The sequence below is a fragment of the Chamaea fasciata genome, unplaced genomic scaffold (assembly GCF_029207755.1).
Source record: "Chamaea fasciata isolate MVZ Bird 193981 ecotype frontalis unplaced genomic scaffold, bChaFas1.0.hap1 SCAF_5, whole genome shotgun sequence".
Classification (NCBI taxonomy): Eukaryota; Metazoa; Chordata; class Aves; order Passeriformes; family Sylviidae; genus Chamaea; species Chamaea fasciata.
This window is the reverse complement of record NW_027094090.1, coordinates 48438906-48455943: the sequence shown is the minus strand read 5'-3', so window position 1 is coordinate 48455943 and position 17038 is coordinate 48438906. Positions and strand designations below refer to the sequence as shown.

Below are 17038 nucleotides of genomic sequence, written 5' to 3'. Positions count from 1 at the left end.
ACACAATTGGTGGATTCAACTTGTCAACTCTGCACCTTTTCCAGGGTTAGCTCTCACTATTGCTGAGCCTCCATGTACATCAACTAGTGTCACTACAGAGACGAAAATATCACACTAGCAAAACAGTAGAGGTTTGAATCAAACAAAAGCAGTAACATTACCAACAAAACATACATACTCAAATTTTGAATATTTTTTAGCAACTTAGTTTTACTAAAGTAAATAGTCTACAATAATTTCTAGGTAAGATTCCCCCTAAAACCAGCAACCCCATACAATTACAACCAGAAAAAAAGACTTTTGGGTTTCCCAGAAAATGCAACTTACATTCAAATTTATTTCCTGGCATTGTGCCAAAGTGGGGGGGCTGGGGGGATGGGCACCTAAATAAAAAATTAATTTCAAAGTCCTCTAAAACATGAATGCAGAAAACGAGCTGATTCTCTTACCTGGTGAGAGGATGGCACGTGCAAAATGAGCTTCCTCCTCTGAGTAAGCCACTGACATGCAGCTCATTTGCATAAGCATTATGAGCTACAAGTAGACTTCCAGGTCAGCCATCTTGATACTAAGATATTGTTTTGTTTACATAGCAGCATGAGTACTCGTTTTTAGCCAGCCTGAGCTATGCTGTTATACCTCTCAGCTAGTAACCTACATCTGTTTGTTAAAGACTGCTGGAATTCCTACTTCTCCACATAGCAGCTGCATGTGTCAGAGTGCCCCTGCACCTCACTGAGCATGCCACAGCCTCTAAACTGTTGCAACTGCAAGTGCCTCCAGTTGTACTCTTTGTACTGCCTTCTGTGCTGCCAACTATTAGTGCTGCAGCAACTATGTGCAGTGAAGTACCTCCCACATACCACACAGTAGTACCAACAAGCGTAGATTTATTACAGCACAGCACAAGACAGCACACTGAAAAAACCCCAAAGCTGAAATGTCAGTGTTTTCACTTACTAGCAATCTAATTACACCTAGATTCCATTGTACATCTTATTCACATTCATCAGTGCTGCTTTTTCTGTCCAGAAACCAGAGTGCTCCTGCAGCCCGTGTGAAGGAGAAATCCATGACACATGTTAGTTGCTGCCGACACAGAGTCAGACTTCAGTTACAGCTAGCTGGCGCCAGTAAAAATTTACATAAAGGAACCTGATTTCAAGACTAAATTGCAGCAGGATATTGCTGAGCAAAGCCTTGCCCCTCCCCACGGGTTCTAGAACATATCTTTCTAGGTATTTGCTTACTAATAATCCAGATCCGTGTCAAAAGTCAAGTGTTATTCTCATTGCTCATATAAATGAAAATTGACAAAAGTGTCTGCAAGATAAATTTCACCTTGCAGCCTGTTTCAAGTAGGATGCTAGACACACTGTTCACAGTCATTGTCTAGTAACAGAAATAACACGTGAAAAATTGCACTATGCTTGGCAACCAGATATTCTTAACCTAGTATTTCCAGTATTTTGCAGATTTCCATCAAGAAATAAATATTAGTTCAAAGTAGGACAAATTCATTTTTAACCTAATACTGACAAGTAACATGTCTGGCCATTTAATTTGTTGTCTCTATTTCACATTAAACTTTCCTTAATTTGTTAGGTGTAGGAGGAAAAAAGAAATCTCTACCAGAATTATCTTTTCAAGTATCTCTAAGGTACAGTGAAAGAAGCAGAAGTTTGGATTTCAGCCTCACCTGACTGGTTTGGCTAGCTACACATTTAGCAATAGGCAGCTGTAGTTGCAGCCCAGCATCATTTAGTGAAAAAGCAAAGTAATGGAGACAGGGATGCTCATTGATTTGAACATGGCAGAGCATCTCAGGACCAGAAGAGCCCGCTTCACACCCCTGGCCTTTTCTAGTTCCCTGCATTGTTCCTCTTTAGAATGCCAACAGTGTCAAGGCTATATACAGTTGAACTATATGTCCCATTTTCTGCTGCAAACATAATTTGCTCACATATGGCTGGTTCTAGGTTATTTGAGCACAACACAATATGCTCATCTGCAATGTCAAAAAGATATTTTTGTGTCTGAAAATATTTGGCAATGCAAATTACTAATTTGTTATTATAATTTATCCTCACCTTTTCCATCCAAACCCCTGCAGTGATTTGTAAGGGAAAACTAATTATTTTTCCAGAATGCCTGTCACATTAAAGAGACAATCACTAGCATCCCTTTTATGTTACCTGTATCTTTTGACTTGCTTTACTTTCAGACTGATTTATGTACGCTAGCACATCTAAGTGCACACAGAATACATCTTTCAGTGATTCTGTTGTCATTTGCAGAATGAATCATCGGATTAACAGCTTCTGAGCTTAAAAAGAAAGGGCACCAGTGCTGCTTTTTTTTTTTTAAAAAAATTAAACTCCGTTAGATTTCCCAAATTCAGCCATGTCCCCTACCCTCCCCCAGTTCTACAGCATTATGCACGAATACCTGGTGGTATGGTTCTTAACACAGTAAAACACGCAGTGCAAAAATAAGAGCCTTGGAGCATTTTCTGTTCCGGGCTCCAGTCCGCTATGGGAAGTCCACGCCAGGACTTGCCGACAGCACCCGCGGGCGATATCTGCATCTGCAGTCTGCGGGAAGCACCACCCCGCTTCCAGAACTTTCAGGCGGAGTCACCCGCCCCCCCGGCTGCGCTTTCCTCCCTGCGCCTTCCTCCCTCTCACACCACTTGCTATGACAAAGCTCCGTTCCAAACACAAAACGTTTTCACAGAGAGGAGAAGGCACTGGTTTTGGAGTTAGAAACGCACCAACTCGGTTACACAGGACAGAGGGGCTGCCTGGGGTAGGGCTGAGCCCCAGACCAGCGGCAGCCTCTGCCAGGCACAGGGCTGGCAACCGACCCCAAATAAAGTACAGGGACCCTTCAGCAGCCTCCAAAATACGGGATTTGGGCAGGATTTTTTTTATTTCTAGCTAGGCCTTTTTTTTCTTCTTCTTCTTCTTGGGCGGGGGGGAGGTGTGGGGGGAGGGGAGCGTCGTTTGTTTTGTTTGTTTTTAATAGGAGACTGAGACATCAAATCATCATGTACTCAATCATAATTGTCAGGTGACTGCCCCTACAGAAAAAGCCAAAATGTCTGCCTGCCTTTTCCACGTTTTGCCCGTGTCGCTGGAAACACCTAAAAGCTACTATTCTCAGAGCCAATTCTCTTCCTCCAACATGCAAACGACTTCTCACTCCCCCATGAGAAGTGACCTTAAATAGCAGATGTTGCAGTCAAACGTACTAAGACCAGCTGTGTTCAAAAGAACTGCTATTAACTGTATAGGATCAATAGGTACTAATCAAAGACAACATCTTAAAATATCAGTTCAGTTATCTCAAAATAGGTAGAGAAAAAAAAGTCACACAAAATTATTTCCCCAATCCAGACTATTTAAAATACTGAAGCATTTAATTGCAAAGTTTGTGGAAAATAAACGGAAAAAACCCCCATAAATCCAGCCACGATGACATCTGTCACCAGTACCTTGACCTAAAAAACCCAAAACCTTTAACAAAAAACACTCACCACACAGCAAATGAAAATGAAAGGCCCTGAGCCTTCTGATGCAGAAGTCCAAAACCCCCCTTTCTCCCACTTTTTTTTTTCAAAAACAAAACCGATCAAATTACTATTCACTTAAGAGTCAGCTAAAACTTTAGTAGTTCCCAAAATTTTCTCACATTAGTGTTTGAAAGATACAGAAAATTATATACATTTCTGAAGTGGAAAACTGTCTATCAAATCATTATCTTGGCTGCTGTGGTTTATTTGAAGATATTTTACAGCAAGAAGCCTGTATCAGCAGAAAGAACAGGAAGGGTAGGAAAGGGGGGAGGGAGGACTGAAAATACTTCTGTCCACTTTTCTGTTGTAGAAAAGGGGTGAGAAAGTGTCTAAATCAGGTAAGTTCCATGCTGTAACAGTCTAATACGCTGCACTCCCTTTATTCTAGGAATGGAATATCCTCAGTATGAGTATTCTCATCAAATTCAAAACTTCCACATTGCTCACTTAAATTTACATGAAGAATTTTGTTATTTACTAAACAGCTGACTGATCTCGAACTGAAAATCAAGATGACGGAAGACAGTAAAAAATTCATATTATTCATAATTCCTTCAATGACAGTACATGCTTTAAAAAAATCTACTAAATTTTACAGCTAAAAAGTAAAGGTTCAATTTAATTGTTTAGTAACAGTCATAACATGATCAAGTATTTGAGATTTTAAACAGTTCTAAGAACTTGGTAACCGTTTACTTCCACCGAAAGAAGCAAACAAATCAGCTGCTTTAAAGTGATTTCCATACATTAAACAGTATTGCATTCATTCAGCAGTCTGTTCCAGTCCATTTCAAATCCTGCCTGAAATTGTTTGCTCCTAAAATTTCTGCCAAAATAGAAGATGTAGCTGTGCAAATTAAGACAATTTTGGATTTTAAGAGGAACATAAAAAAATAATCAAGCCATGTTCCAATGGTTCTGAGCAACTATGATTTAGTCATGAAATACTCTCTAAATAGTTGGTGCATAAATGAAAAAATAAAGTCTTTACAAGAAAATTCTTATCTTTTTAAAGTACAGCATTTGCAAAGGGGAAAAAAGGGGGGGAATCTATACACTTTTTCAGAGTAAACTACTGGTTTTCCTTTGTAAATTGTATCTCTCTTGGAAAATCATGTAGATTTTAGACTACTACCCTTTTAGAAATTTATTTAACTCTATATAGTCTATCCTTCAAATTTATTTATTTAATTTATTATTAGCAGTACAAAGCTAAGTTTTCTAGAACACGCAAACACAGGAATACTGACCTCAATCTGACAAGGCGTCTTGCATTAAAACTGTACAGCAATCAATTCAGTTGACATCATTACTTCATCACACGCATCTGATTCAAAGCATGAACATCTAATTTACGTATTTAATAAAAGTGGTGGTGGGGGGAAGGGGAGCGTTTTAGCATCCACTCAAGTGCCCTGTTCCTTTGCACAGATATTGGTGGTTTTCATTTTCTTTTTGGTAATTACGACCCAAACTATTAGCACTATGGGAGGGAAGAGACAAGAGATTACGCTTTCAGCTGCTAGTACTACCACGAAAAAAACATTAGCATGTACTTGGATTTGTGAAAATGGGAATGTATCCCATATGCAAAACAGGCTTCAAAACCTACCATACTTTTAGCATTCCAACACCTACTTATGAAAGAAAAAAGAAAACCAAAAAAACCCCCAAACCAAACCACAATACCCATGCAGTTCACACAACAAAACACTACACTTCCCTGCTGGGCCAGTCAGTCATTTTGTACAGCACTTCCAAAAATGGATCTGTGTTCAAAATGGCCTGTTAAAAAGCAAAGGAAACCAAAACCAAAGGGAACAGGAAACTGAAAGACAAGAGCTTTTCTTTGAGCTCTGGCAATTGCTTCATGCCTTTTCTCTAAAATGGGAGTAAACTTACTCAGCTCACAGAAAAAAAACATGGGCAACAAGAAGTCATTAAAGGACAATATAGAAGACATGGTCTGAAAATACAGTATTTTCAAATGTAATACATATGAAAAAATATTCCTTAGAGTGATTGTCCAAAATACTCTACTTTTCATGCTCCCATTAAAGCAGAGTTTAACAGAGAAATCTTAAATCAACAAAAAAAATAGCACGTGGCAATATGTGTATGCCTGCTGTTTTCTTTAAAAAAGCACTAACCAATGAAAAACCCAACCCCTCAAAAACCAACAAACCACCACAGGTATAAAATTTCATCCCCTTCAGAGATTATGAAGTAGGAGTTTGGTATCTCAAAGAAAGAAATGTTTCTGCTTCCTGTGAATAATGTAAGTTACTACTAACATCTGGAACTAATGAACAATAACTGAGTAAAAAAACCAAACACAAACCTCAGCAATCATTTATAAGCCTGGGGAAAGGATAATTCAAGAATATCTTGCAGAAAACCAGAAAGATTATTGCTGCACTACATTATTAATTTACATTCATTAGATGAGGTAAATGTATGGCAAAATTTCACATTTTACCAAGATAAATGTGTTTAATTAGAATTTATGGTTTGAATTTTCACACATTTAAAAATATCTAAATGTTCCCAGGATCTTAACTATCCTACCCAATTTAAAAAAAGCCACTATGAACTAAAATCTGCTGTAAATCTAATTCACTAAACGAAGTTCCACTAGCTATAAAAATAATAAAACTAATGTACCTGCTTTTCATCACCATCTCTAACCACATATTTGCATTACTCTTATCTCTTACCCTAAAGCAGAATAATTCTGTGACCAGTTATTTAGAAATTTACAGTTAATTCAACCAATTCATCTCACCTTAAAAATTCTGTATTTTACTGACTTTACTTCTTTTTATCAAATGAACAAAATAAACATGGAGAAACGACTTCTGAGAATCTGACACCTTCTGTCTGCATTTAATACGTGTTGCCATTAACTGTGTAAGATAATATATGAGAATAGATATTAAAACTAATTTAACCACCAAGTGCTTTGTTACAGATTATACTGAAAGCACCAAATTAACGTGCAGAAATTCTAAGGACTAAACTTGTCGGCATTTAGACTAACTTTCACATCCGTAGCACTAAGTTCACCTTAAGCCAGGAAAATACTATGAGCTACACAATGATGAGTTACCCAGCTCATCTGCTGCTCCTGATATATTTCTGGAGAAATTCACAAAGTTCCCGTTTACTTATTCTTGGTGTAACTTACGTGCAACTTAACCCAGGAAGACCTGAACTAGGTAGAAGACACAGAACCAGACGATTATATATAGGGTCATGAAGAAAAAAGCCGCCTTCTCTTCTGTTGTCCAACATCCACCCAAGTGAAGAAAAGTTGAGCATTACTTTTCTCCTACGTTCATCTCCCTGGACACAGACAGTACCTTCTAATGTGTTTTAAGGATGACAGCAAGGTCACCAACCAGAACCTCAGAGCGGAATACATGAGGCCATGTGAAACCACTAGCACTTTGAAACTCAGATTGCAATAAAGTTATCCAGAAGAAATAATGATAGACCTCAAAACTTCCATTTTCTCATTTGCAGTACTTCCATAAAATTTGTAGTGTTATTCTTGAGTAGCAAGTAAGTGCTACATGCAAAGCAGTTAACATTTATATAATCACCGTTCTTCTAATGTATTTATTTAGGCATTGTAATTGTCTACCATTGGAAAAGTTACATATTGAAAACATGATAAATATGATCGCTCAGTTACAAAAATTTAATGGAGTTTGTAAAGAGTTTATTTCATTTTTCAGTTAAGGTATGAAGCAAGAATTTGAGAAAGGGATAGCATGGAATGAGAGCTCTTCCAGCCTGCTAAGAAGGTAAGCCAAAACAAAGTAGTTTAATTAGCAAGACAGATACGAGATTTGACCTGCCCAGTCCCACCTAATCTGTCCTGTAACTGAGACAAGATAGAGGTCTATCAATTAATTCAGTGAGAAAACAAAAATAGCACAAAACAAAAAAATTACCAAAAATCCCAAAAAACCTCCAAACTCTAAAACCCAAACCACAAACAAAAAATGCACTGACAACCCCAAACCCACTAGAATTGACAAAAAAAAAAAAAAAAAAAAAAAGGGAGCAGTATTTCAATGTATTTTATATAGCTTAGAATAGTTAACGATGCCTAACCAAGGTTTTAAATTGCTTCCCAGCAAAACAGAGCTGGTGCTCACCTCTAAGATCTGGAGCACATGACGCTAACAGCTCTGCTCATTTGCACACAGTCAAGCTGAACTGCTACACTGAAGAGCAGTTTTTTCAGCCATTCTGAGTGTGGTGTCTCAGCTGTACGAAAATAAGACTAAGATGGCTGCAGTGCTCACAAGACAAGCCAATCAGTGACAACTCAGCAGGAGATAAAACATTTACACAGCAAAGCACCTCCCACGTTTACCACACTGCAACAAACTACACAGGTGTGAGCAGAAGAGTGTGTGGTTTCTTTGACAGGCAGGAAGTAGTTAATGCACAGCTGCAGCACTACAGCTTCCTAGCACCACTGGTAAAGAGAAAATTGAAATAAACCAAAAAACAGCAAGAGGCAGCCCTGCTAGACCCGTGATTTGGGGTTTGTATCACATACTTCAAATCTATCACAACTCCAAGGCAGTTCAGAATCCATGTCACATATCAACAGTCACAGATACAGAGCCAGATCACGCACAGAACTGACAAACATTAGGGAATACTTTTCAAGAGCAGACTCACTTCAGTGTGTTTAAAAATAATAGTAAAAAAAACACTTAAGAAATTAATCTGTAGCTTCGTGCTGCTCCATCTAATTTGAAATATTCTGTAGTATTAGTTGTCCAATAGAAATTTTACTTGGGGAGAAAAAAAGGAAGTTCACTTTCTAAGAAAGCTAGCAAAAACCCTAAGAACATTCTAGAACTTCAACACTTGCAGAAATCAAGTACCTAATTCTTTATGACTGCAATGCAGCTTGTTGTCCAAGTTTTTCAAAGAAGCGCTGTATCTAGAATCACTTAAGGAATTTTGATGGCATCTTGTAACAGAGCAGTTCCTGAAGAATGGGTCTGAGATCCTATGGCAGGAAGAAAGGGGTTGTCAACCAAAGACACAAGTTTTACACAAAATTAAATCCAATACAGGTTTTGCTCGACTATCTGTTTATTACCACCAATCATGAGCTCTCATAGAGGCAACATGGGTTAAGTTCTGGAGGGAGCTCCTCTACATCTGCCTCACTTCTCTCCTACGAAATCCAAATTTGTCTATTTTTAAACAAAATACTTGCAAGAGTCCATGGGGCAAGTCTAAAGAAAATTACTGTTGAATTATACCTAGTCTTCTAACAAAAAATAATCTTTGTGATCCAAAATTAGCCCAACATGGTAAGTCACTCCCCCCTAAAAAGTAGAACATGCCCTCCAACCACTTCAGAAAAGGTCTAGACTTATGTAACTGTGCATGTCTGTTGCCAGCTGTAGCATGTTGTTTCAGGATTGATTAATCATGCCAGCAGTAGTTGTCTGATGCACTTAACCAGCACTACAGTCACTATTTCTAGCTTAAGAAATGGTGAAATACACCATCCGGCTTTTCCTTTTGTCCTTGTATTAGCATGACCTGCAGTACAAGAAAGGGCCCATACCACATATGACACAGCTCCACTAACTGTCTCTGATAGTAGAGTACAGATTTAGAAAACTAAATTTAAATATACTTGAAGTTCAGATGGCCAAAAGACATATTTCTCAAAAAACAAACTCGTGAACACTGGAGAACAAATTCATTGCAGTTAATTTAAAACTACCCATTACAATGACGCTTTTCTTCACCAACAGTAGTTGGTGTATCTACAAAATTTGTACATCAAAAAGTAAATTCTGACTCCAAGTCTTATAATTTCAAGAATATCACCAAAAACATAGCGACATTCTAACCCAGAATCCAAGAGCTGCACTTGTACAAACTGCGTTTTATATAACACTGAGTCTTGGAGCTTGACGTATGGGTGACAATGACTAAAATTGGTTTGAACAGGCAAAACAACAAGCTGGCAAAATAATTTCAGAGAATGTTTTCCCTGAGCCAGAGAAAACAGAATCCATGTCACAGACCTGTTGCGACAAACATCCTGCCTTGTTAGAAAGCTTCAGGAACGTGCAGAGGCACTAATTCATTAACACAGACACATGGATGCAAAAAAATCTTACCAAATAGTAAGAAACCACGTGCATTAACTTAAATGTCCAGTTCTATATACCTCCATTAACACCCAAAAGTGTGTTAGTAAAGTGTGTTAAAAAGTGTGTTAGAAGTTACTAATCACACTAATTTTAAAATAAAACCTGATGCTTAAGTAAACACAGATTTATGAGTGGAATAACTTCTCTGAAACTGCTTTGGCCCAGGAAATGTTAGAGTGACCTTATGCTAGTGTTTAATTCTATACTAGCATGGGATTACAATTTTTGCATTGCTACCTAGCATGGCATTTATACAAATTCTCTAGTCAAAATCCCAAGAAAATGAAGCATTTTAATAAGATTAGAGATTGAAATTTAAACTTAACATGTTATGATAAAACCTCCAAACAACCTTTAATCCTGCCCTCTTTTGATAACATGCCAACACACTCTAACGTCATTTCAGTAGGTTCAATTACTCTAGTCATAAATTAAAACAGTGCTTCCATTTTCCCAATTTCACATGAACCTCAAACAAGAAATGCAAGAGAATGGCATTCTGTTGTTTCTTTAATCATTGCCTTGTGTAAGTAACATCACCTTCACACACACACCTCTTAAATACCATTACACAGAGCGACAAGTCATACCAGGGGTCTTTCCCTGAAGAATCAAGGGCAGGCAGAAATTTCTGCCCTTTCAGACAGGGTTTTATGCACTTAAATGCAACAAGGGCAGGAGAGAACCAGCCACAGCATGGATACTTTCTTTTGCTCAAATTAGGTGCTTAGAAACCAGTTAGCTACCTACGTGTCCAAAGAAACATAAAAGGTGTTTATATAATATACATAAATTTACACAATGTTGTGAATTCCTCCACTGTGATGTGACAGAAACTGAAATACAACTGAAAATCAGGCAGTTACTTAATACCATGTAGTTAGTATCATGCCCTCAGCTACATCTACAAGTTATTCCCCCAGAACAACAGATAATTTTGAAGTTCCCTCACTGCCAACACCGGTAGCCTCTTCTCACGCCAGGTGTTTGTTTTCACAAACTTTGCAGATATTAATTATTAATAATAATTACTAATAAATAGTAACTATCTTTGATATTTACTATGCTCTATATTTACTGAAAATCAACGAGTCTTCCAAGAACTACTAAGAACAGAACAACTGGCAATCACTGTTCACATAAAACCGGACTACTGCTCTAGAAATGAGCAGATGTCTCTTAAAATTTTTAGGGTTGTGGCACAATCTGAAATTTTTGCCACATATCTGCATTGCACCTTTTCTGCTTAACCAGAAAAATAAACTTGTGAGACTCATCTGTCCTAGCAGAATCTGTGTCATTTTAATAACCTTACCCATACTTATTTTTAAGTTTTATGCAAGACAGAAACTTACGCCTGCATACAACACTAAAGTTGCAGGTAAGCACAACCCTCAGGATTGGTACAGGCTGGGGGATGAACAGACTCTGAACTGCCCCGCCGAGAAGGTCTTGGGGGTGCAGGTGGATCAGGGGCCGGACATGAGTTGGCAATGTGCACTTGCAGCCCAGAAAGCCCATTCTATCCTGGGCTGCATCCAAAGCAACATGGGCAGCACAGTGAGGAAAAGGACTCTGCTTCTGCTTTGTTCTGGTGAGACCCCACCTGCAGTGCTCTGAGGTCCTCAGCACAAAAAGGACATGCATCTGTTGGAGTGAGTCCAAAGGTGGGCAACCAAGACAATTAGAGAGATGGAGCACTGCTCCCAAGAGGAAATGCTGAGAGAATTGGGAATGTTCAGTCTGGAAAACAGAAGGCTCTGTAGATACCTTAGGGGACCTTCCAGTGCTTATAAAAGGAATCTACAAATCTGAAGAGGAACTTTTTACAAGGTTATGTAGTTATAGAATGAAAAGTAATAGACTCAAGCTGAAAAACAGTAGGTTTATATTATATATTAGGAAAAAATCCTTCTGTGTGGGAGTGGTGAAGCACTGTACTGTGGGGTGATGGAATTGTGAATGCCTCACCCATTTAAGTTTTCAAGGTCAGGTTGGATGGGGCTCTGAGTAACCAGGTCTAGTGGAAGGTCTCCTTGCACATGGCAGGGCAGCTGGGAGTAGATTATTTTTAAGGTCCCTTCCAACAAAAAATGGAAGAGCTCTAAAAACACTACCAACAATACACTAAGATTCCAACAAAACTAAGATTCCCACAATATCATGCAAAATTGTGCTCTTAAGAAGAAAACCAGAACTCAAAACTTGACACAATCTGTTAATTATTAAACCAAATATTAAAAATATTTTAGTTACTTTCTTTGGCATCATCCAGTAGGCTTTAGTACCCAAACCAAGGCAAAGGCAGAGAAATTTTAAGTATTAAATATTACACAATTCATATCTAAACCGTACTTGGAGATTAAGACATTCTACAGCTGACTTGACAACAAAGATAACACTTCGGAAAACAACTTAAATTTCTGCTTTTAATGAGCTGTCAAAAAAAGAAACAACCCCTACAACAACAAAAACTTGCCGCACACAACAGCCCTATCTTACTCTCCATCCTGTATTTGGATAAGTCAGTGCTGCCTGATAAACAACTTCTTACAGTACAGTGGAACTAGGAGAGCTTCTTCATGCAGCACAGGCAGTGCAATAAGTAGAACTGAAACAATAGAATTACAAATAAACACCATGAAAGTAGCATCCATTTATGAACTCCCACTTTGTTTGAATAGGTTAATCTCTTGGAATAATGTCACATACTAAAGAAAACCAAAGAGATCAGTGACAGATGTTTCTCAAATATTAATAACATTAGATTTCATTGCATTTAAGAGCAGTACTAAATAAAAATATATCAGGGAGGGGAAAAAATCCCAACACTCCATATTCACATACCATAACTGTTTTATAACTTACAAATTATTTTCTTCATTCATTACTCTTTATGAAAATTGTGATGCACATGTATCGTTGCCATAATTCCCCAAATAAAGTAATAATGTAAACATGAAACTAATCCATAATACAGAAAAAACACCAAGAGCAGGACAAATAGGAAAAAAAAAAAAAAAGGCATTAACATGCAAACTATTAAGTAAGAATAACATACTGGTTTGAAGGATCTTTTGGCCCTACTACTTACTTTCCATGAATAAACTTGACATTTTTGCTGTATGTATAGTTTCTGGCAATTAAGTTGAAATAAACCTAATAAATGCTTACACCATTAAAAACATCTGGATGGTGAGAAATGAGATTTTTTCCTTATTTTGAAATCAAAATCCAGTATTTGGTTTACTGTATTACTTTTCATTGTGGAAATATTTCTAGTTTGTAACAGAAACATGCACAAATACAAGGAAAATGAAAATTGAGTTACAAATGACATATCAGTATTTTAGAACTCATTGAACATGTAAAACATTTCTGTTTGCACCAAATTCTGTAAAGTCAGTATTTAAAATTTAATTAATAATAACCTTTTTTATTTTTAAGTTGTTCAGGGTCTTTCTTGGCTGGCAAAATCACCTCCTATGCTGGTAGGAAAACATATGCCTAAATGTTTTATGTCCCAAAGGGAAGCATTACTAAAGGAGCCCTTATAGGCAAATTAACATACTAGAGTTAATGTTGATTTTGTTAAGTTTGTGAAATAAGCACAATACAAGCTACAGCTTATAAAGGTACAGGAAATTTGGAAAAAAAGATGTATCTATTGGAATCGGCATCTTCTTAAAAACAAACTTCATGCAGGATAGAAGATAAAAGGTCTCTCAATAAAAGCATCAAAATAACTATTTGACGCATGTAACAATTGCATTATTTTATAAACAAATGCTGCTACAATTAGTTTCAAGTCTTACACAACATCCAAGACACACTTGCTAAATTACTTCATACAGCAAAATATGACACCCACATTATCAGAGAAAGCATCAGCTCAGCACTGCTACTGCTGGTAGAAAGCTTGGAGCTGATAAAAACACCGTTTACTCCAAGCAATGTACTAAGTTCTCTAAGCTAAAAACGTAACAACAATCCAAAATTATTAGTATAATGTTCTCTGGATTATTTATATATGGAAATTTAACTTGGTACTTCTGGAGCATATAAAATAGTAACTGCCATATGTCAGTAATAGTGGGTGCAGTTACCACAACTCATGAATTGCATAAATCCTCATGCATTTATTAGCAAATTCATTTTCTGATTGGCCTGACAACAACCATTAGCCTCATTTCATAGATCTGAAACTGAGAAATTACCTACCCAAGATCATGTATCAAACAGCAATGCTTTTTGTGTTTGGTTTCTTTCCCTCCAAGGAATTCTTAATAACTGCAGCAATATTCTCCTTCATACCTTCCTGTAGGACTGCAAAAACCAGTACCTAATTAGAAACCACTTATTTTTTAGACTGATAGCTGATGGTTTTGTACAGATTTCATATTTAACTTATTAATTTAAGCAGAAATTAGGCACATTCTTCACACTTCCGCTTTTGAAAATTTAAATTAAGTATTATGAACTGTAGTAAGTGCAAGCATATATTTTAACTTGCAAAAGAGAGACAAACGACACACTTGTAAAACATTCTGCTCTTGCAGAATTAAGTTCTAATAAACTTATTTATAATAATACTGCATCTCTTTGTGTAGTTTGGGATATTAAACAAACACATCTATTAACATGCTCTTACTTCCGCTGGTTAGCATGGTGAATGTCTAGATGCGTAAGTGATGTTTTTCTGTGACTGAAGCCTGCATTTTTAAACTCGGTGACTGCCTTCTAGAACAGCAGAGCTGTTCACCCCTTTATTTTAAGCAAGTACTTTTCCATTAACATTTCCATCCAATTTTTCTATCTACGGTAAGGGTCACAGTCACGTGACACTATGTGAAATTATTTTAAGATTAGTGTTAAGCAACAAAATATCCCACTGTCAGCATTTCCACTGAATATCTGCCAACGACTGCGAGATTCAGGAAGAAGGACTTGCTAGAAGAACAAACTACTCAAGGGCAGGGCTACACATCTACCAGGCCTCATAATTAAAGAATAAAACACTTAAATGGAAAGCTTTTCTATTTTAAATACTTCAGTTTAAGGAAGATTCGAGGTTCGAACGTACCTTCTTTAACTTAGCACATGGCTTAAACTCTTTCACCATGTTGCCTGATGTGGGCGGCCATGACACCTCGAGGAGCCGCTTCGGCCCTGTTTACCGGTGGCATCACACGAGTAAGCACAACTCGGCCTTCACTATTCCCATACAGAAACTGCTTGGTTTCCAATGAGCAAGAGTATCCCTACAGTAGAGAAACTACCCTGGTGCCCACCAGTGTAGGAACACCACCAACAGTTTCCCCTCGTTGCTTCCAAAGTCCATGCGCTGCGATGTTCCACGCCCGCCGCGCCGGTGCGGCCCTTCCCGGCGGCTCACAGCACCGCCCAGGCCACGCCACCCCATTTCCGGCTTGGAGCGAAGAAACGCTCTCGAGGCGCCGGGCGCGCCCCTGTCCCACCCATTCACGCGCCGTCACCTCGCCTCGCCCCGGCCGCGCGAGGCGGGTCGCGCCCAGGCGGGTGCCCGATGCTGTCCGGTGCGCGCCCCCGTCAGACCTACCTGTGCCTGCGCCGCCACCGCCGCCGCCAACGCGCGAAAGAAACGGGGACGCGCACGCGCGCCACCGCCGCTGCACTGGAGCCGGGTCACGTGCTCCCATGCATGCGCGCGTACAGAGCTGCAGCTTCCCGGCGCATGCGCACTTTTGCTGCAGCCGCCGCCGCGCGGAGCAGCGAGCACTGCCGCTGCCGTGCCCTGCCCGCCCGTCCCCCGCGTCCCGGGCGCGACCCGCGGTACCTGTGCCCTCGGGTCCCGCGGCGGCTCCCGCCCTAGCGGCCGCCGCCGCTGACGCCGCCGCTGCCGTGGATTCAAACCAGGAACCCGCTCTAGGCGCCAACGCCGCCTCCCCGCGTCGCACGCGCTGGGCCGCTATGCAAATGCCCTCCGTGTCCCCTCCCCTCTCTCCGTTGGTCCCGCCCCCTCCGTGGGCTCAGGGGCCGGCAGTGGGGGGCTGCTCCGGAGCCGGCCAATCGCAGGGCCGGCCATCTTGGTGGCATGCAAATAAGGTCCCGCGATATTTAAATGAGCAGTGGCCCCGCCCCTTGGCGCACAGCCGTGCAGGGTTAGGTGCAGTAAGCACCGCGGCGCGCTGCAGCCGCTGCCGCTACCGCTAGGGGGCACCGTGGCGCACCGAGGGGCGGTGCCGGGAGCAGCTGGCCCAACCTTCCTTCCTGCCTTCCTCCCTTTCCTCCCGCAAATTCGCGCCACAGGAGCTCCAGGCTGATTGGCTCTGCAGCCTCTCCAACACCTTCAAAAGCCTGCCTGAAATCCGCCAGGCTGCATTTATCAGTGACCTGCATTGCTCACTGCTCATCCCTTATCACATCTCGTGTCCCACTTCTGGGCTAGGGCTGTGCCTGATCAAAGCCCAGAGGATTTGGGGTTGTTTAATAAACGGTGTTGAGGTTCAAGAGTGCCAAGAAACCAAAGGGCAACTGTTGGCTCTGCTTATAGATGAACCTGAAGCACATGGGTTATCTTGGGTGAGCTTCAGGTCAAAACCACAAGTGGCCATTCCCCATCCACCCTCCTTTTCTGTCTCATGCACGGGGGAGAAAAACACATGGCCTGCTTTGACATGAGCTAGAACTTGGTGCTCTTTGTATCACAGCCAAAGGCAGAACTGACCGGCAGCTGGTCTGTCCCAGGAGTCAGGTCTAGCAGAGAGACCCATGGCTGTGTCCTCAGGTACACAAGAAACCATGAGAGCATAGAAGGGCATGTGTAGACTTCTCAGCAGAAGTACCAGTCACCTACTAACCTGATAGTGAAGAATCCTATTCTCTCCTTGGTAAGGCAAATAAAGGTCACATTCTCCCTACTGAAGGTGTTGAAGGAAAAGCAGTGTTTTGATTTGTTTTATTGAAAAGTAAGCTAAATACGAATAATTTTTCTTCCCGTCATATAGGGACCAGGCTGACCAGTAGGTTTTTTTGTGCATATGTGTTGTGAAACAGTATCTATGACACAGTTATTGTAAGAGTCCTGTCAGGTGTGCTTGGTAGGATTGGTTAAGGAAACTCTCCTGTCTGACTATCCAGGAACGACTCTGGCAGTCACACTCGTACCATCAAAGCTGGGACTGATGCTGCTTTGCACTAGCAGCTCCAGCAACTGATGGGTGCCCCACTTGACTCCCTACCCTCACCACACTCACACACTCAGACCAGCTTTCCT

At 40.1% G+C, this 17038-nt stretch overlaps 1 protein-coding gene across 3 annotated transcripts in view; it reads right to left on the bottom strand.

The window, feature by feature from the left end:
- ATF7IP (activating transcription factor 7 interacting protein) overlaps positions 1-15677 on the bottom strand; it is an 81035-nt gene extending 65358 nt beyond the window's left edge. For 2 of the 3 annotated variants that reach the window (XM_066183548.1, XM_066183550.1), the window contains exon 1: positions 15599-15677. The gene's annotated coding sequence lies outside the window, so the exon portion shown is untranslated. Of the gene's footprint in view, positions 1-14004; positions 14074-15598 lie in introns of those variants that run through there. The other variant, XM_066183549.1, reaches the window with a different exon arrangement.
- Between the last annotated feature and the right edge of the window lie 1361 nt (positions 15678-17038).